Source organism: Glycine soja, chromosome 1 (genome assembly GCF_004193775.1).
Source record: "Glycine soja cultivar W05 chromosome 1, ASM419377v2, whole genome shotgun sequence".
NCBI classification, from domain to species: domain Eukaryota; kingdom Viridiplantae; phylum Streptophyta; class Magnoliopsida; order Fabales; family Fabaceae; genus Glycine; species Glycine soja.
Genome location: NC_041002.1, coordinates 24,093,366 through 24,114,851, shown reverse-complemented (window position 1 = coordinate 24,114,851; position 21,486 = coordinate 24,093,366). Strand labels below are relative to the sequence as shown.

The 21,486-nt window shown below is 37.4% G+C and overlaps 1 long non-coding RNA gene and 1 other non-coding gene across 2 annotated transcripts in view; both read left to right on the top strand.

The window, feature by feature from the left end:
• LOC114413534 overlaps nucleotides 1-19,839 on the top strand; it is a 37,684-nt gene extending 17,845 nt beyond the window's left edge. The window contains exon 8 of the long non-coding RNA XR_003666930.1: nucleotides 19,653-19,839. This is a non-coding gene — a long non-coding RNA (uncharacterized LOC114413534). The remainder of the gene's footprint in view (nucleotides 1-19,652) is intronic.
• On the top strand, nucleotides 5,059-5,165 carry LOC114368862. The gene has a single exon (XR_003657437.1). It is a non-coding gene; the product is annotated as a small nucleolar RNA R71 (small nucleolar RNA).
• Nucleotides 19,840-21,486: the final 1,647 nt, after the last annotated feature.

The following is a 21,486-nucleotide window of genomic DNA, read 5'->3' as shown; positions in this document are numbered from 1 at the left end:
CTTAAACAACACATTGTCCTCAATGTAGCACAATTAAAAGATTAAAAACAATTAAATCATCAAAGAGAATCGGACAAGTGTAATAAAAGCAAAGAAGGAGATAGGAAAAGAAAAACTCCCTAAGTCATGGTGGAGGAAGAGTAGGGTGGAGTAAGGAAGTCTCTTCCACCACTACGTCCACTAAAGAAGGGTTCGTGAGGAATGGCTTAAGTCGATGTCCGTTGACCTTGAAGCTCTTGTTTGTGGAGTCGCTTTTGATCTCAACTGTACCATAAGGAAAAACATTAGTAACAACAAAAGGACCAATCCACTTAGACCTCAACTTACCACTCATGAGTCCAAACCTAGAATTATACAATAACACTTTTTGCCCAACCACGAAGTCTTTTTTAACTATCATGCTATCATGGAACTTCTTGGTCTTTTCTTTGTAGGCTTCTAGGCGGATTTCATCTAACTCACTCAGTTGCAACTTTCTTTCCTCACCAGCTTGATCCATAGAGAAGTTGCAAGTCTTCACTGCCCAGTAAGCTTTGTGCTCAATTTCCACTGGAAGATGACATGCCTTTCCAAAGACAACCCGATAAGGAGACATTCCTATGGGTGCTTTGTAGGCAGTCCGATGCGCCCAGAGAGCATCATCAAGCCTGGTACTCCAATCTTTCCTGCTTGGCTGCATAATCTTCTCTAAAATTCGCTTGATTTCTCGGTTAGAAATTTCTGTCTGTCCATTGGTCTGGGGGTGGTATGGTGTGGATACCCTGTGTACCACCCCGTACTTTTTAAGCATGGCATGCATTGTCCTGTTGAAAAAATGGGTTCCTTGATCACTAACAATTGCTTTAGGTACTCCAAACATGCAAAACAGATTAGACCTGACAAAGTCTGCAACAACTTTAGCATCATTAGTTCTAGTGGGCTTGGCTTCCACCCATTTTGAAACATAGTCAACTGCAAGGAGAATGTAAACATAACCAAAAGAGACAGGAAAAGGGCCCATGAAATCTATACCCCAAACATCAAACACCTCACAGAATAGCATAGGTTGCTGAGGCATTTGTTGTCGCCATGTAAGTGTATTTCCTGCTCTCTGACACTGCTCACAAGTGCTGCAGATCTTCCACGCATCTTTAAAGATGGTGGGCCAATAAAAACCACAATCAAGCACTTTGCGAGCTGTCCTTTGAACACCTAGATGACCTCCTGGTGCGGAAGAATGATAGAACTGCAGGACTGAGTCAGTCTCATGATCTGGAATGCACAGTCTAATGACCTGATCACTGCACAATTTCCACAAGTAGGGGTCATCCCAAATAAAATGCTTAGCATCACTTTTAATTTTATCTTTTTGGGCCTTAGATGCTAAGGGAAGAAAAACAGAAGCAACTAAATAATTGACAATATTAGCAAACCAGGGAGTAGAAAGAGAGTCAGAAATACTATACAGTATATACAAATGATCATCCGGGAAATCATCCCGAATAGGTGAATCTGCATCAGATACACATTTGATCCGACTCAAATGATCAGCAACTAGATTTTGTGCTCCGCTCCTATCACGGATCTCCAAGTCAAACTCTTGGAGCCAGAGCATCCATCGGATCAACCTAGGCTTAGAATCAGTCTTCTTCAACAAGTACTTTAAAGCTGCATGGTCAGTATAAACAATAATGCGGGTACCAAGCAAATAAGATCGAAATTTTTCAAGAGCAAAAACTATGGCTAGAAGCTCCTTCTCAGTAGTAGTATAATTCGCTTGGGCAGCATCTAAAGTCCTAGAAGCATAGTATATCACCCTGGGCAATTTATCAATTTTCTGAGCAAGGACAGCCCCCAATGCACAATTTGATGCATCACACATAAGCTCAAAAGGGGTTGTCCAGTCGGGTGCCTGGATGATGGAGGTGGTAGTCAGCGCTCTTTTGAGGCAATCAAAAGCCTCTTTGCATCTGTCATTAAAGTCAAACTCTACCTCCTTTTGCAACAAGTTGGACAATGGAAGGGCTACTTTGCTAAAATCCCTTATAAAGCGCCTGTAGAATCCTGCATGACCAAGAAAAGATCGCACCTCTCGCACACAAGAGGGGTAAGGCAATTGTGAAATAACAAAAATTTTTGCAGGATCTACCTCAATACCCTTATTGGAAATAATGTGGTCTAAAACTATACCTTGCTCAACCATAAAATGACATTTTTCAAAATTTAGAACAAGGTTAGTTTCAATGCATCTATTCAAAACTTTTTCCAAACTATTCAAACAACCATCAAAAGAGGATCCATATACAGTGAAATCATCCATAAACACCTCTATGCAATTTTCTAAAAAATCACTGAAAATACTAATCATGCACCGCTGGAAGGTACCAGGGGCATTGCACAGGCCGAAAGGCATCCTCCTATAGGCAAAAGTGCCGAAGGGGCAGGTGAATGTGGTCTTTTCCTGATCCTCAGGAGCAATAGTAATTTGCATATAACCAGAAAAACCATCAAGGAAACAGTAGTGGGATTTACCTGCCAGGCGTTCAAGCATCTGATCAATGAATGGCAGGGGAAAATGGTCCTTTTTGGTAACCTGGTTCAGCCTCCTATAGTCAATGCAGACTCTCCAACTGTTTTGCACCCGAGTAGAAATTAGCTCTTCCTTATCATTTTTTATCACTATGAGGCCGGTCTTCTTCGGGACTACCTGGACGGGACTCACCCATTGGCTGTCGGAGATAGGATAAATGATTCCAGCTTGCAAAAGCTTGGTTATCTCCTTCTTCACTACATCAAGAATCACCGGGTTGAGTCTTCTCTGTGGCTGTCTTACTGGTTTAGCTCCATCCTCTAAATTTATTCGATGCATACATGTGGATGGGCTAATACCAGGAATGTCCGCCAGGGTCCAGCCTATAGCCTTCTTATGCTTCTTGAGAACTGACAACAACTTCTCCTCTTGCTCATCAGCAAGGGAGGCTTCAATTCAAGTAAGCGTATTTTAAATTTGATGGCAGAGGCTTCAATTCTGGTGTGGTCGGCTGGACAGTGGTAGAAGGAGATGGTTTCTCAGCCTTTACCTCATAAAGAAAGTCAGAGGTATGTGTACTTCCTGAAACATGGTTAGTCCTATCTGACTCTATAAAATCAATCTCAAGAGGTAAAACACCACCACCAGACATGCAATCAATATCACTCTCAAATTCACTCTCAGATCCACTCTGAGCATCAAATTCAGACATATGATCAAGTACAATTTTAGACTCAATGCATGAAGAGTGAGAGGCATGCAGATTAGAATAAAGATCAATCATGTATTCATCAACAACATGGTCAATTATTTCAGCACGAAATACAGAAAGATCTTCAAATGGGTATTTCATAGCATCCAGAATATTAAAATGAACAGTTATATCACCAAACTCCATAGACAGTGTGCCTGCATAAACATCTATCTTAGTTCTAGCAGTTTTCATAAAGGGTCTGCCTAGAATGATGGGAACTGATCCTTGAGAAAATCCATCTTCCATATTCAAGATATAAAAATCAACAGGTAAAATCAGTTCATCAACTCTAACTAAGACATCTTCTACGAAACCAACAGGATAGGCAACACTTCTATTAGCTAAATGAATTACCACATCAGTTGACTGCAAGGGACCTAGAGATAGAGAATTAAAAATTGACAGAGGCATAACACTAACAGAGGCTCCTAAATTTAGCATGGCATTGTCAAACTTACTATTCCCTATAATACAAGGTATGCTGAATGTACCTGGATCTTTGCATTTTTCAGGAATTTGAGGACTAGATTTACCAATCAATGCGGAGACATTTCTGCCCATGCTAATCCGTTCACTTCCTTTAAGCTTCCGCTTATTAGTGCACAGCTCCTTCAAGAATTTGGCATATCTTGGAATTTGCTTTATTGCATCCAACAGAGGTATGTTTACCTCTACTTTTCTAAACGTGTCCAAGATCTCTTTCTCTGCCTCTTCCATTTTTTTGTTGGAAATTGCTCTTGGAGGGAATGGAAGAGGGGGAATGTGCTGCTTCTGCAAATCAGAATTACCTGTGGAAGAAGATTCACCTGCACAGAAATTGTTAGGTAAATTTTTGTCATCACCTTTTTCTGGAGTAGAGTGAAGTTTGGCAGGTTCATTTGCAGATGAGGAAGGTGCTACGGGTTGAGGTCCTTGACACTGCTTTCCCGACCTCAATGAAATGGCACTGACATTTTTGGGATTTTGGACAGCTTGAGAAGGCAACTTGTCAGAATTCTGGGACTGTTGTTGATTCAATTGGGTAGCCAATTGTCCCATCTGATTGGTTAAGCTCTGAATGGAGGCTCTGGTCTCTTGCTGAAACTGCATGTTCTGCATAGTCATTTGCCTCACAAGTTCTTCGAGGGAAGGTTGTGGAGGGGCCTCAACTGTTGGTTGTTTCTGGGGTTGTTGCTGTTGTTGGATTGGTGGAGGAATGTATGGTCTGCTCGGGCCAGCAACATTTTGGAAGGAAGGAGCAGGCTGCTGTTATTGTTGCTGAGGGCTAGACCATCTGAGGTTAGGGTGATTCCTCCATCCAGGGTTGTATCTGTTGCTGGAGAGGTCATAGTTGTTCTGCTGTGGTTGATTTTGCTGATGAGGTTGAGGAGGTCTATTGTAAATATTTGCAGCATAGGCTTCAGGCTGCTCGATTGCTCCAGGTTGCTGCATGGAAGGGCAAAGGTCTGTATGGTGGTCAGCAGAGGAGCACAAACCACAAACCCTTGCAACAGGTACAGATTTCTGATTCAAGGCCAGCTGGGTTACCAAGTTAACCAATGCATCCAGTTTGCCTTCAAGCTTCTTAGTCTCAGATGATGCAGCTGAGTTTGTAGCTACCTCATGCACTCCTCTAATGACTATGGCATCATTTCTGGCGATAAACTGCTGGGAGTTGGAAGCCATCTTCTCAATTAAATTTCTGGCTTCAGCAGGAGTCATGTCTCCAAGGGCTCCACCACTGACAGCATCTATCATACTTCTCTCCATATTACTGAGTCATTCATAAAAATATTGGAGAAGAAGCTGCTCCGAAATCTGATGGTGAGGGCAACTGGCACATAATTTTTTAAATCGCTCCTAGTACTCATACAGACTCTCTCCACTGAGTTGTCTAATACCTGAGATATCTTTCCTGATGGCTGTGGTCCTGGAAGCAGGGAAATTTTTTTCTAAGAATACTCTCTTAAGGTCATCCCAGCTCGTGATGGACCTTGGAGCAAGGTAATACAGTCAGTCTTTTGCCACTCCCTCCAAAGAATGAGGAAAAGCCTTCAGAAATATGTGATCCTCCTGGACATCTGGGGGTTTCATGGTGGAGCAGACAATATGAAATTCCTTCAAATGTGTGTGCGGGTCTTCACCTTCAAGGCCATGAAACTTTGGAAGCAAATGAATTAGTCCAATTTTAAGAACATATGGGACATCCTCATCAGGGTATTGGATGCACAAGCTTTCATAGGTGAAATCAGGTGCAAGCATTTCCCTTAGAGTCCTCTCACGGGGTGGAGGTTGTGCCATGTTCTCAGAATGTGCTAAATCAGAATGCTCAAAATTATAATGCTCAAGATCAGGATGTTCAAAATCACCAATAACAGAATGCACAGATTCACCAGTAATGGAATGCTCAGGATGATCAAAAGGTATAAAAGGATGCCTAACTAATCTATGAAATGTCCTATCTATCTCAGGGTCAAAGGGTTGTAAGTCAGATGGATTGCCTCTAGTCATACACTACATTCAACATGCAGAACTAGTTGCCTTGTCATGTAAATAAAGGTGCAGGTTTGAACTACAGCTACCCTCAAATGATATCCAAATGACTTGAAATTTTGTGAGCAACCTTATAAAATGATGAGAAGATAGCACAAAAAATTTCAGACAAAAGTTCAAAGTCTAACTATGAAAGCTAAAATTGGTGGGTTAAGAAAAATAAGTGAATAAAACTTGAAAAATAAAAAACTTTTGACAGAATCGCTTTTTTTGGACGATGGAGACCTCAGCCAGCCTACGGAAGGCTGCCACGGCGTAGGAATTTTTTTTCTACCCCAAATGCATAAATAATAATTGCGATTCTGATAACCGGAGCAAAAGTTATGGCCGTTTGAAGTTTTGACAAACACAAAATTTGCTAGTTTTTTGGAACTTCCAAATCTGACCAAACTAAAGGCTCTAGCTATTTTTCCCACAAAATATGGATTAAAAGAAGTTACCACAAAAAAATTCAGCCAAAAATAACAACCCTAGCTACTAAAACAAAAAATCACAAATAATTCAGCATGGGTGGTCACTAAAATCCGTCTCTAATTGATTTCTACTACTACTCTGTTTTGCCGCAAGCAAAAGTGGTCGCTAAGTCCGTCGCAAAACACTATTCACAGCAAAACACCCAAGACTGAAACAGGGGAAACGCTTAATGGGAAAACTGAAACAGAACACACACTAAACAAAATACCAGGACACTAAACAACACTAACACACATACTAACACAATACTAACAATTAAACATAAAACACGAAGGGATTAAACACACAACACTAGCTAGCTATTATGAACCTTTGGACACTGCTCCCCGGCAACGGCGCCAAATTTGATCGAGGCCGTACCCGAATCAAATAAACATGAAAATGCAGTAACTAGGAAGTGATCCTAGGTCGTTTCCCAACGAGCAGTGACACACCAATTGTTCATAATATACTTGCAGTAACAATAACGATTGGGGGGGGGGTTGTTTGTTTTGTGATTAAAGAGCAGAACAAGTAAACTAGAATACGAAACTACTAATATTAAAAACGGGTTGTTTCCTTTGATTCAGAAGCCATTCTCTTATCCTGGGTTATGGAGAATTCGTCCCTAACAGTCAACCACTTAATCCAACCCTATTTCAATTTACTAAGCGAAAATCAACTTAGGGTTGTCAATACGTGATTAGGCACCACATACACCAGTTAGCCCTTCGTCCATTAAGCATGAACGCAAGTTAGGCTCAGAGGCAATTAATCGAACACGAAGCGTGCACTGATTAATATTCACGAATTTGGGATAACTGGTGAAGGGAGAACTGCCAGGGAACCACATTACAAGTGAAACCTCAAAGAGAGTTGGGCTTCGTCCTTAAAAGGAAACAACACCAGAAAATCTAGCCTTCCATGGATTCAAGCAGAAAACGCAAATGAAACATGAAGCAGAAACGTAAATGAACATAAACGTAAATGAAAGTAGAAGAAGAAGCAAGAATGAACTCGTAATTAGAAGCAGAAAACGAAAATTTGCATTAAGAACGAAAACCGTAACAAGGGAACAGAAAAACGTGAAAACCTAAAACCAAAGCTCTGAATAATGAAAATAGCATAACCGAATGCCCTGCACGAATCCCAAGGCAGCTATTTAAAAAGAGTCACTCAAAGTCACTGGGCCCTATTACAATACTCTGGCCCAAAACGAAATAAACACTGAACAACATAAAATAAAATTGTGAAATTTCCTAATTAGAAATTAACTAAGGTAAGCGCTGCTTTATTTGCCCTCTTCAAGTCCACAACCAAAATCCGGATTAAGCCTAATGTTTCATTAATTCCTAAAATTAGATTAAAAACATCAAATTAGCTAAATGAGCCCAAATAATAAAACTGCCTAATTAATTGACAATTAAGACCAATCAATAATTAAAATGGTGCAAAAAGGGTTTAGAAAATAGAAGAAAATGATGGCACATCAGTAATCAATTATACAGTGTTGAACTCATTGCTTCTAAGAAACTTTGAGATCAATACATTTATCTTCTCATATTTGATTACCATTGAGCATGGATAATAAAACTAAGTCTAAAACATTCAGCATGTCTAGTCTAAAAACATACAATACAAATGCCACATCTTTACAAACATGTTTGGCATTGTAAGATAATTAAAACCAAAAGATCCTAAGACTAGTCTTCACGACTTCAATCTCTTTTATTCAACAATACTTGTGTTCTCCAAGCAAAGGTCCTAAGGCTTATTCTAAGTCAAACCCTTACGAATGTACTCCAATGTGCAAAGGTTCCTAAAATTTACTATGTCTACATTAGCTTCACACTCTTATTAAGTCTTTATTCATTGTTTATCACAATGAATCTTAATTATCACAATAATTAAATTCTAGTTTCTACAAATGCACTAATGCAATGATCCAATTGCCCCGCCTCAAGGATCCCATAATCCTTAGTTACACAAAACAACAACACATCAATGTATAAGTATGCAATTTGCCCAAGGATCACAATTCCTCCTGGTCTCCTATTCAATAGTAGAAATTAAAAGAATTTCATTCACAATAATCAATAACTCATGTTAAAGTATAATGGTCTCCCTTTGGTGTAGACTTATTCAATCATGGTAAAGTATAATGATCTCTAGACTTATTTCAATAACAATTTAATAATAGTGGTTAAAGTGCAAATAATTCATACTTAATTTGATTCAATTCCTAACTTATCAATGCTTAGTAAAAGTAATTTCTCCTAACATAACATTAAAACTTGTTTATGCCATTTCATTAAGCTTATACAATAAGGGAATTCCAATTGAAATTCATTTGGGAGTCATTCATAACACATCATGTACATTTTCATCCTGGCGTTTTAGTCTGGCTCAACCTATGCTTAAGCTTAGTCTCACTTAAGCGCTGATCAACCCACGCTTAAGCTTGGTTCAATCAACGTTTAAGCTTGGTCACACTTAAGCTTAAGCTTGAAAACCAGTAACACTGTTTTCCTATGCAGCTCATCTCGCTTAAGTGCGAGCAACTCCCTGATTAAGCACCATGACACTACAAAACCTTGAAATATACATATTTCTTCTCTAATGACTTCCAAATCAACTTCAATCAAATCCCATGCACCAAACCCATGTTATCCATGACATTCAACACCGAAAAACGAAGATTTACTAGCTATAACAAGTTTATACAAATTTGAAGCAAAAATAGATATTAGGTGTTGATTTATGGAGGACTTTTTAAAGAAAAGAGTTTATCAACTTTTCCTCTCTCAAACTTTTGTTCAAAAAGGAAGTTGTTAAGTCTCTCATACTAGTGTCTTTGTTCTTGTTTAAGTCCATAGAAAGCTTTCTTAAGCTTGTATACACAATTTGGATTTTTATGATCCTCAAAACCTGGAGGTTGGGAAACATAAACTTTCTCTTCAATGTATCCATTTAGGAAAACACTTTTTACATACATTTGATATAACTTAAAATCCATAACACAAGCATAAGCAAAGTCTAGCTACCAATGCATAGGTTTCACCAAAGTCTATACCCTTTTGTTGGTTACAGCCCTTGGCTACTAGCCTTGCTTTATTCCTAGTGATCAAACCATGTTCATCTAATTTATTTTTAAATACCCATTTAGTTCCAATGATGTTCATATTTTTAGAATAAGGTACCAATTCTCATACATCATTCATTTTAACTTGGTTCAACTCCTCATGCATGAAAATTATCCAAAACTCATCTTTGAGTGTCTCCTCTATAGATAAGGATTCTACTTGAGACACAAATACAATATGCTCACAAAAAAAATTTAAAGAGTGCCTAATAGTTACTCTATTGAGAACATAGCAAGTTGTACTTACCACATCCATTCAAAAATATTTAGGTAGATGGTTTTCATTTAACATAGTTCTTGCTCTCTATAACTTCATTTTGTTGAGGAGTTCTTGAAGTTGAAAATTTGTGATTAATATTATTCTCTTCACAAAAAGTTTCAAATTCCTCATTTTGAAATTCACCACCATGATTACTTCTTAAAGCTTTGATTTTCAATTCTTTTTCATTTTGAATCAATTTGGTTAGTTTACGAAAAGCTTTGAAAGAATTATTTTTCAAGGATAAAAACAAGGTCCATGTAAATTTAGAATAGTCATCCACAATCACTAAGGCATAATAGTTCCCTTCTATGCTCATAGTTCTAGAAGGACAAAACAAGTCTAAATGCAAGAGTTCTAGAAGGTTGAAATCATATTTTTAGACTTAAAGAAACTCTAGATTGCTTGCCCTTTTGACAGGCATCACATAAGCCATTTCTCACAAACTCAAGCTTAGGAAGTCCTTTAACTAGCTCTGTAGAGATGAGTTTGTTTAAATGATTTATGCGAATGTGAGCTACCCTTCTATGCCATAGCCAAGAAGTATCATCAATACTAGTTAAACATGTCAAGTGTGATGATGAAACACAATTTGAGCATGTAGGTGTTACTTATCCGGTTGCCAACAAACTCAATGTGATTGGTTATTGGATTTGAAATGGTGTAACAATCTTTATTAAAAACAAATTTATAATCTTTGTCATACAATCGGCTAATGCTTAGAAGGTTATGCTTCAATCCATCCACAAACAAAACATTATCTATCAAGGTAGCTAATGAGTTTTCACTATTATCTATACCAAGAATTTTTCCTTTGTTGTTGCCTCCATAGGCTACATAGCCTTCTGTCGCAACCTACCCTTCGGCGGGAGGGCGACGTGAAACTCACGTGTGTGTCTTCCAAGGGAGGAAAATGCGCGGAGTCGCCATCAACGTTTATTTGAGAAAAACATTAGAAAAATCAAAACGTGAGTCTACGAACTTTAAGCAGGAAAGGTTTGGGAGTTATTTTTACGCACGGGGAAGGTATTAGCACCTCACGCGTCCATCATAAGGGACGACAACCTTAAATCAAATGTGCAAAATCATGGCTTTTATTTTATTTGATCCTCCCTTTTTTACGTTTTTTGTCCTTTGGGGTCGACAAAAGCGGGGCTTTTGCTCCTACGTATCCTCAATTGCGAAGAGGAACTCAGACCTACATATTTCTCCTACTTTTGAACGGTCCATTTTAATCGATAAAAGCAAAGAGGACCGTTTAAGGCGTTGGACCTTAAAACGGTTTCAAATGACCTTTTTGAGGACAAGGCTTGGTTTGTGAGTTGATTTTAGCCTTAATTCCACTTGGTTATTTATCAACTCAGTCAAAAGAACTTTCAAAGTAAAATGTTCGATTGGAGCTTATTTACCCCTTTTTTTTATTAACCGAGGTTATAGTGTGAACAATTGATTGAATTTTATTTTAACAGTGATTAAACGAGATTACAACACAAATGATCAGTTGAAATTCATTTTATTATTTATTAGGCGAGATAACGACTTAAATGATCGGTTGAAGCTCGTAAAAAATGGAAGAAAAGGATATCGAAAGTAAACGAGATGAAGATGAAAGCATATAAAGCAAGAATAGACCACTAAGGGTGCATAGAATGAATTGAAAGCTTCGAGATCGAAAACTAACCGATTGAAGCTCGATGAACGATGAAGAACGAACGAAGAACGGCGAAGAAACTTTCACGGAATTGATCACGGAAATGTCTCAGAAGCGTATCGATTTGGATTTTTTCCTTCTTTCTTCTTCTCCTCACTAATTTTAAGTGATTTCTGAGCTATCAAGGTGCTGAGCCCCCCAAACTCAACCCCCTCACGCCATTTTATAAGGAAATGGAGGAGGTGGTTGCCGCTTAGCTCGCCCAGGCGAGCTGGGTTACTTTCACCTGAAGCAACCCTCTTTTTTGGAATATTCCAGATGGGCCCAGATGCTAGGTACACCCCCAGTTTGATTAGTGCACCCCCATTTTTTGTGTTTTTAGCTGATTTCTTTCCGAAACATCACAAAACTTTACGGAGTACGCGATGGCGAGTGTCAAGCATCTCAAAGTGGTCAATTAAGGTCCGCATGCCGGCAAAAAATTACCCCGGACAAAATTAGGGTATGACACCTCCCTCCTTTGCTTTCAAATACATTAAGGTCAAGGCAAGAACTCCACTTCAAGAACTCAACATTTCCTCTCCTTTCCCTCTAAAACTCCACGACTAGAATAGAGGAAAATAATGCCCTCTCTCTCCCTCAGCATCCATGACACACACACACCCAAACACCTTGAGTTCTCTTTCCTTTGTTTTTCTCATAAACTAGATATTTAGGAACTTTGCATCAAGCTATGGACCATTAGGCTTTAGGGAGTTTTAGAGTTGAGTTGACACAATTTGAAGTGGCGACTTAAGGGTGGGTTGGCTATGCTAGAAAGGCCATTTATGGCTAAAATAACTTTTGAACCTTTTGCTTAAAATGGAAATTCTACTTTAACCATAAATGATAAATCTCTAGTCAATTAATCTTGATCTTCATGTTACATATCTAGGGAAGAGTTATTAAGTTTAATCTCACACAGTGCTAAACTTACACAAAGTTGCTTTATACATTGCAAATTGACATTGTGCAAGTTTGCACGATATAAAGTCTACACAGTCCAAATCGTCCTTAATTAAAACTCAATTTCTAATAGAGGTTGGTTACCCAAAATTAATCATACAAATGATTGATATTGAATTTCAATAAAAACTTGCCACATGGAATAATGTACATACAATTCAATTTTTTTTTTAAATCACTTAACCTAAAACCTCATTATAATTAATTTCAATATCAACTATATTTCTACAAATTACACAACACAAAACTATACATAATATGAGTTGTAATTTTTAGCGTGTTACAATAACTTTGATGGCAGGTAACACTAGGTATGGTGACTTGAATATAGAATGTTGTGATGCTATGAACGTGATGTAGATATGAATTTACTCATGATTTATGTTTATATATTGTTTAGTTGTTCCGTGATGGGAAAAAGGTAGCACTTGATTTTTATTGACTTGGAGAAAGCGTATGATAGAGTGCCTAGAGAGATTTTGTGGAAAGCTCTAGAGAAGAAAGGGGTTAGGGTTGCATATATTCGAGCTATCCAAGATATGTATGATAGGGTATCGACTAGTGTTAGGACACAGGGTGGAGAGTCAGACGATTTTCCCATCACAATTGGTTTACATCAAGGGTCAACCCTTAGCCCCTACCTTTTTACCTTAATTCTGGATGTCCTCACGGAACAAATCCAAGAGATAGCGCCGAGATGCATGCTTTTTGCAGATGACATAGTCCTCCTTGGAGAGTCGAGGGAGGAGTTGAATGAGAGGTTGGAAACTTGGAGACGAGCTCTAGAAACACATGGCTTTCGCCTAAGCAGAAGCAAATCGGAGTATATGGAATGTAAGTTCAACAAAAGAAGGAGGGTTTCTAACTCAGAGGTGAAAATAGGAGACCATATTATCCCTCAAGTCACACGGTTTAAATATCTTGGGTCTGTAATACAGGATGATGGGGAAATTGAAGGGGATGTGAATCATCGCATTCAAGCAGGATGGATGAAATGGAGAAAAGCATCAGGGGTGTTATGTGATGCAAAGGTACCGATCAAGCTAAAGGGAATGTTTTATCGGACTGCGGTAAGACCGGCGATTTTGTACGGAACAGAATGTTGGGCGGTCAAGAGCCAACATGAGAAAAAAGTAGGTGTAGCGGAGATGAGGATGTTGCGGTGGATGTGTGGTAAGACTCGACAGGATAAAATTAGAAACGAAGCTATTAGAGAGAGGGTTGGAGTAGCGCCTATTGTAGAGAAGATGGTGGAAAATAGACTTAGGTGGTTTGGGCATGTAGAGAGAAGACCGGTAGACTCTGTAGTGAGGAGAGTAGACCAGATGGAGAGAAGACAAACAATTCGAGGCAGAGGAAGACCCAAAAAGACTATAAGAGAGGTTATAAAAAAGGATCTCGAAATTAATGGTTTGGATAGAAGTATGGTACTTGATAGAACATTATGGCGGAAGTTGATCCATGTAGCCGACCCCACCTAGTGGGATAAGGCGTTGTTGTTGTTGTTGTTGTATATTGTTTAGTTGTGATGATATATTATATTGTGTTATCATTTGTGCTTTGGTTTAACTTTGGGGGTGTTCGACCCTCAACATTATAGCAACTTAATGTTCATAAATTGATTTTGTTTATGATAATAATGTTGGTTGGTTTGCTTGTGAGATGTGCACTTATCCACTTGATGTACCATAGTAATGGTACCCTAAGGGAGAGAAAAAGTGAATGCTCCTTCCTCTCATTGTATGTGTGGTGATGACTTGTGAAGTTAGCGACTCAATGAGAGTGGCATATACAACAAGGACAAAGAAAGGAAAGGAGAAATGAGCGATAAATAGATATAAGTCTATGGAAAGTGTGGGATGAAGTTGGAGAGATGGAAGTGTCTGACGTAGAGGGTGGCTCTAGAATCAGCAAGGGCATAGTCCTCCAACACTCGTTCACATATGATAAACAAATGTAAGTTGGTGACGAGTGTGAAGCGAGGTTGGAGAGATAGAAGCGCCTAAGGTAGAGGGTGACCCTATACCCGGTAAGGGCATAGTCCTCCAACGTTTGATCGCATGTACCGCACAACTGACAATCCGAGGACAACGAATCTCTACACTATGATAAGGTGTGAGAAAATGTTGATATATGATAGATGGCTCATAATGGATATGCTGAGGGATGGTCCGAGCGGTTCAAAGGAACCCCAAGGGATGAATAATGGTGATAACCCGACTAAGTGTAGTGGATTCGGTTAGCACGGGGGACTCGTGGGCCTCACTCGACATTCTTGATCAAAACGGAGCTATATCCATGATTGAGATAAGAGCATCGCTCGTATCAGGTGGAATGTTAACTCTAATCATCATCTATGAAAGCTTTAAAGACCATTAAAGTGGGAGAAGCTTAATGGCAGGTTGGGCCCAAGATTAATAAAATGTGTTATAGACATACGATTAGGTTACCATGAGATTTTGTTTAATAAACCACCCATAGTGGTTATGTAGGTTTGGTGTGTGATATCTCTCTTTGTTTGTGGCTTCTAAGGGAGCGGAGGACTCACCTCTTAAACCATCATTTTTCAGGTTCGGATGATAAGCATCAGGATAGATCTCTGCTGGTGGGTCAACATCTTTGAGTGTCGGAGGATCCCTTCAAAAGTCCTTCATAGGGTTGTTGTTATTAGGATCACTTCTGCTTGGCATATACCTCTTGACGACATGCTTGTAACGCCTTATTTCCCCCCCCCTGATATATAGCTTTAAAATCGTTTAAGAAATAAATATTGTGGAATGCACATCATTAAATTTTATTTTCTATTTCTAAGTTGACAATATCTCAATATATTTTTTTTCTCTTGGGAAAAGAAGGAACACGTATATAAATATATTTATTGCACTTGATTAAAACGTGTACATATAATTAAATGCTCGTGAATAAAATGTACTGTCAAAATGATAAAAAAAGAGAAAAGAAATAAACATTTTGAAAGTTGTTATCATTTTTCTTCTGTCCTTACGCAATGCTATCATAAAGTACAAATTATAAGGAAATAACTTGCACAAAAATTAAATGATAAAAAGAACTGGAAGGAATAATAAACATCCATATTGAGTCTTAGTGACCCTTAAGGTTTAAACATAAGTGTACTGGAACCACTACAACCATAACAAGAAATAAATATTCATCACCCCCCTCAAAACATCACATAGTATCACCAAAAGGTTTTATACAACAAAATATTACGACATTGAGTATAAAAATCTTTCCACCTCAAATATACATCAAAAAGGGAAAACCATCCTACACTCAGAGCAGTCACTATCCAAGACCCACAACTACCTAGGGAGAAGTTATATCTTTAGAAGTGCCCCTCTCGTCTCCCAAGGATTCACATTCCTCGTCAGATGAATGCATCTCTCCCTCAAGTATCTCTTCACCAATAACATCCCGATAAAAAGGCGATCTCAGATGGCATAAGATTCTCGTCATCACTAAAATCTCCCACATCCTCCCAAACTTCAACGGCTATGTCCTGGTGGAAGGTAGATCTAGTAGGCCTCCCGTTGACATCGTGCTCGAAGAACTACTGCACGAATTGCATCGGGTTGTTCACTCATGAAAGTCCAAAGTAAGCGTAGTAGGAAATGATATGGGTAATATCACGCTGAGAGGTATGCTTGAACGGGTAGTGATATGAAGCATTTTCCTCAATGGTGGTCAGTGGCACATGGGGCTCATCTAACAACAAAACATGACACCAGATGTATCAAAAATGTGTGTGGAGGCATGTCTCTTCCTCCATCGTATATCTGTCGTGATAAGTCCTCTACTCCTCGAATGTCACTGTCGCAATGTGCCCTTTTGCGGGCGAGCGAGGCGAGGCTCACGGGTGCGCTTTCCAAAGGAGGAAAGATGCGCGGAGTCGCCACCAACGTTTATTTGTGGGAAACGTCGGAAAAACCGAAGGAAACCGGTCGAAATGAAAATTCTAAGTTCGGGATTTGTATTTACGTTTGAGGAAGGTATTAGCACGTCTTACGTTTGTCTCAAAGGACAACAGCCTATTTTTCAGAATTGTGGAAATTGTGTTATCTTAACTTTTAGTTCTTTTTATTTTTTTGAGGTCGACAAAAGCGGGGCTCTTGCTCCTACGTACCCTCCATCGAAGAGGAAATCAGACCTACGTAGTTCTTTCTTTAAAGGTGAATCAAGCGATTCTTTTACTTGAAAGGTGATCACTTAAAGGTGTTGGGCCTTTAAAAATGATCCATTTAACTAATAAGGAAAACTGAAATGATAAACTTTCAAACCCTTTTTAGTGATCTTTTGTGGACGAGCTTGACTAGGCGAGTTGATTTTAGCCTTAGTTTCACTTTAATTATTAGTCAATTCGATTAAGAATGAAAAATCCCAAAGAGAAAACGTCCGATTGATTTTTCCGCTTCATTTTACTAAAAGGTATTTTTTGGATTATTATATTATTATTTTACCTCTTTTTTGATTTCCAATGTGGTTACGGCACGACCGAACGGTCGGAATTCATTTTAACTGAAATTAACGGATGATACAATTCAAATGATCGGTGGAAATTTATTTTATTTTTAGATTAGGCGAGAAATGACTTAAATAAATGACTGAAGCACGTCAAAAGGGGGTATAGAAAGTGAATGAAAACGAGAATAAAAATACATGAAACAAAATGTGGACCACCACGGGTACATAGAATGAATTGAAAAGCTTGGTTTGAGGTACTTACCCGTTGAAGACTGAAGAAAACGAAGAACGAACGATGAATGTTGAAGAACGGTCGATAATCTTCACGTAATTACTCACGGAAACGTTACGGAAGCGCCTCGACTTGGATTTTCTTTACGGAAACAATTTTCCTCAGCAATATCGAGAGAATAAGAAGTGCCAAGAAGGCTGAACCCCTTCTCTCTTCACTCCTCCCCCTATTTATAGCAAAATAGGGGAGGAGCTTGCCACCCAGCTCGCCCAGGCGAGCAAGGTTGCTTCCTCCAGAAGCAACAACCTTTTGGAGGAAGAATCTGGAAGGCCCAAGTGGGCCTGATTGCTATTTGTACCCTCCCTTTTTACTAAATGCACCCCCTTTACCTTTTTTGGTAATTCTTTTTTCGTAACATTATGAAACTTTACGAATTTCGTAACGATACTTATTTTCCTTCCGCAAGGTTACGAATCCTTACGGATTATGTATTTACTCTTTTTTAGCTTTCGAAGAAGTTACGAAAACTCACGGATTGCGAAATAATACCTCCTTTCGATTTCTGTCACATTACGGAATTTTCACGGATCACGTAAGCCTGCTTCCTTTTGATTTTCAGCACGTCTCGGGACTTCACATATCGTGCAACAAAGGGTGCCAAGTATCTCGAAGCGGCCAATCAAAGGTTGTATATCATCAAATAATAATCCCCGGACGAAATTAGTATGACAGTCACAAACAACAAGTAATAGAAAAAAAAAAATTAAAATATATAATCTACATAAGCACTACGTGTGGTTATCTAAACAAACAACACTTTTGCATCCTGAGCGCATAACTATCACACTTAAGTCACCATTGGGCCCAATCACTGCCACCAATCCTCCCAGGTCTTGGTGGTCTTATAAAATCACGTGGATGACAGTCAGAAGCAATATTTGCATACGGAAACATCATACATCAACCCCTCATCTCCCAACTCAAAAAACATAGTCTTGGAGCTCGTCAGGAGTAGCAAAGTAAGGCCCGTGAGTTACTTGCGCTAAATGAGTGCACCAAATGTTGGGTAGTCACCACTCGCTAATTCCCCTAGGTTCTTCGAACCTCTCAGCCTAGTACATCCCAGTGTATCTTTGTCCATCATCCACTTCCTTAATGCAACCTCACATTTTCACAGAAGGAAATAGAACTAATGGTTGTTTTACTCTTGAATCATGTCATCATATCGTGTGCGCAGTCCTCGTACCACGTATATCAACGAACGTATAAAAACAAGAAAACAAGAAAGAGAGACAGGGCTTAAGCCTATGTAGACTCGGATTCCAAAGTTAAGTGATCTACTGTCTAAAATCACTGTCACTTGGTTTTTCACAGTTTTGCTCCTAACTTATTTTTAGCGCCCTCGGTGCTCCGGGAGTCAGATTTTTGCAAATCTTATATTCTAACCTATATTTTCAAACCTAGCAAACTCATTTTTGAGATAAAAAAATTTAATAAAGATAGTCCATACTTTTGTAACTTTCAGTCCAAATACTTGACAAATTTTTCATTTTATTAAAGGTCCTTAAACTTGTTTTATTTGTAACTTTTGCTAGGAAACTCCAATTTAGGTGAAATTTAAGGATAAATATATGTTTTAACATGCAAAGAAATCATTTTTGGCATAAAAAACTTAAGGAAAATAGGTTAGCACACTGATTCAGGACATGGCAGCAAGCACAAAAATTTCAAAACAACAATGTGTTCAAGGAAGTTTAACAACAACCATAGTGTTCAAGAGTTGGAGAGACCTCCCTTACATCTTGATGAATTGATGAAATCTTGAAGGAGAATGAAGAATACACAAGTTTTTCAAGTTTTCCTTCATGAGTAAACAAAATGACAGTTCCAAGTATTAGAGAAACAAGAACAAGAAAATGAAGAAGAATCAAGTCTAGATGAAGAATGGAGCTCATTTAGCTAAGCTTGATGACTCAAAGGCTCAAGAACACTAAGAACCATCTTGGAAGAAGAAGAAGCACAACTGAACTCCTTTCCCTTAAGTTTGAATTCATGCAAAATGAAAGGATAAGACTCCAAAAGGTTTTTTTTTTCTCTCACAAAGGCCAATAAGCTATGGTGTAGACTTCCATTGATAAGGCTTTGTGACACTTTGAATTACCCCCCTTGGCTGCCAATTTGAACATGCAAAGCCATACCACAAATGGGTAGTTTTGCTTTTTGAAAAACTACCAAAAATGGAAGGGATAGGATTTGACAAAAAAGTGTATTTTTTTTATCTTAACTAGTAAATCTTATCTTAATCACCTAGGTTATTGTGCTAATCTCTCTAGGAATATGTATATCCAGAGTGATCCTCACATAGAAAACACTCTCACACAGAGTTAAATTACATTGTCGCTCAGTGCGTGGTGCAATTTCGCTACAAATAAAATTTTTATTCAAGCAGTTTCCAAATTTTTGCCAACTAACTAAATAAATTATTTAAAATAAAAATAAATAAATCTAACTCCTAACTTATACAATTAATATCATACAAAGAATAAATTAAATCACATAGTCATATAATTAAATTACATAGTGCAAAATTTCCATTGTCTAGTCTTTAACGGGGAAATTTTTTACATGTGTAGAAAAAATAAATGGAAAAGGAAGTTTCAGGGTGTTGCAACGGTTACTTCACAGGGCTTGGGTGGATGACTACTCTAAGACAGGTTTTTCCACTTTTGTGTATCTTATTCACTATTTACCATGGATACTTGTTGGCTTATGTTTGGTGGCCACATGGAGGCTCACCTTGGACTTTTCTGTGTGTGATTTTATTCAAAGATGCATGGTTTTATATTTAAAGTCTAACTATTAATTATGTATATCGACTCATGACTTTAAATCAAATAATGTTTTGTAAACATGTATGTTGCACACAATTTTGAAGATAGATAACTTTCCTTTCAAGTTGATAACTTTTATTAAGGAGAAAAGGTTTAAAAGCCTTCGTGAAAAGTTTTATTTCCGTGAAAAAATTATCCTATCTTTTTGTGTTTTTTTACGACGTTTATGAAAAGGATTTGAATTCACTTGTTTATAAAGATGAATAAAAGGTATTTGAAGTATATTTGTAAACTCAAAATTTAGGATGTTACAGGCATTATTAGAGAAAGATGACAGAAAAAACAGGGTAGGGCATTTTTGTTCATTCAAGTTCCCTTGGGAAGTGCAAGAACCAAAATGAGTAGTGAAGAAAGCAAAGGTCAACTTATCATTAGTTGCTTTTCCTTTTTTTTCTTTCTTTCTTTTTTTGTTCATAGGACATTAATGTTAGCCCTCATCTGGTTGCCATATAAAATAATGCAAATTTCTTGTACATTATACAAGTATTTTTCTCATTTAGGAAAAAAAATGAAAAAAATATATGCCAAAAAATTAAATTTGTAAAAGAAAAAATCATAATCAATTTAATTTTGTTTTGAGGGACAGAACCAATTAGTTAACTAGATTAAAAATAACCAAAAAAAAAATAAAGAGAAAGATTTAATTTGAAAGTATAAGTAGTTAAAATTGGAGAGAAAAAAAAGATAATTTAAAACTTATCATAGTTGAGATTTGAAGAAAAAATAAATTTAATGAAAAAGGAAATTTAGATACCAATCAATAACATTAGAACCTTAAGAAATAAAGAATGGTGAAATCCCACATTATTAAGAGAAATTAAGAAGAAAAAACATGTTATTAAGAGAAAGAGATTAGAATAGGAAATATTAGTTCAAGAATGTACATTTAGATTTATTTATTTATTTTTGTTGTACCAATATATTTTAGGTTTTTGGGAATTCATGTTATTCATGTAAAGTATATATTGACTTTAGTGGTGATCAACCTTTGTTGGGAGACCTAGTTAATCACTTTTAGTGGAATCTCCTTTCATTCATAAGACTAAAATCAAAAGTTTGCTTAAAAAGACCGAGCATAATTCTACTTGGACCAAAGACCTATTGATATATATATATATATATATATATATATATATATATATATATATATATATATATATATATATTTAAAATTATGATAATTATTTGATTAATGAAAAGTTAATTTTTAATTTAGATTTGGTTAAAATAAATAAATCAAATTTCAAATTTTGCAGATGTCAAAACATGTAGGATTATTTGCTTCCTCACTCTCCATGGCATTCAATTTCATTTGAATATTTTCTTCCATAGTTTTACGAATCAGATTGGTCGTTGACTCAATCGAGACACTAAATTGATGGGTTAGTAGTTGAACCAGTAAGTTGATATTTAAACCGCACGAACCGGTATAAGTAATATAAAATATAAGTATATGTATTAATTTTTTTAGAGGACAAGTATATGTATTAATTGTGTTATAAGTTTAATAATTAATTGTGAAAATTTGTTGGTAAGTTGATCCACTTAATAAATTTTAGGTTTTTAGTTCAATTTT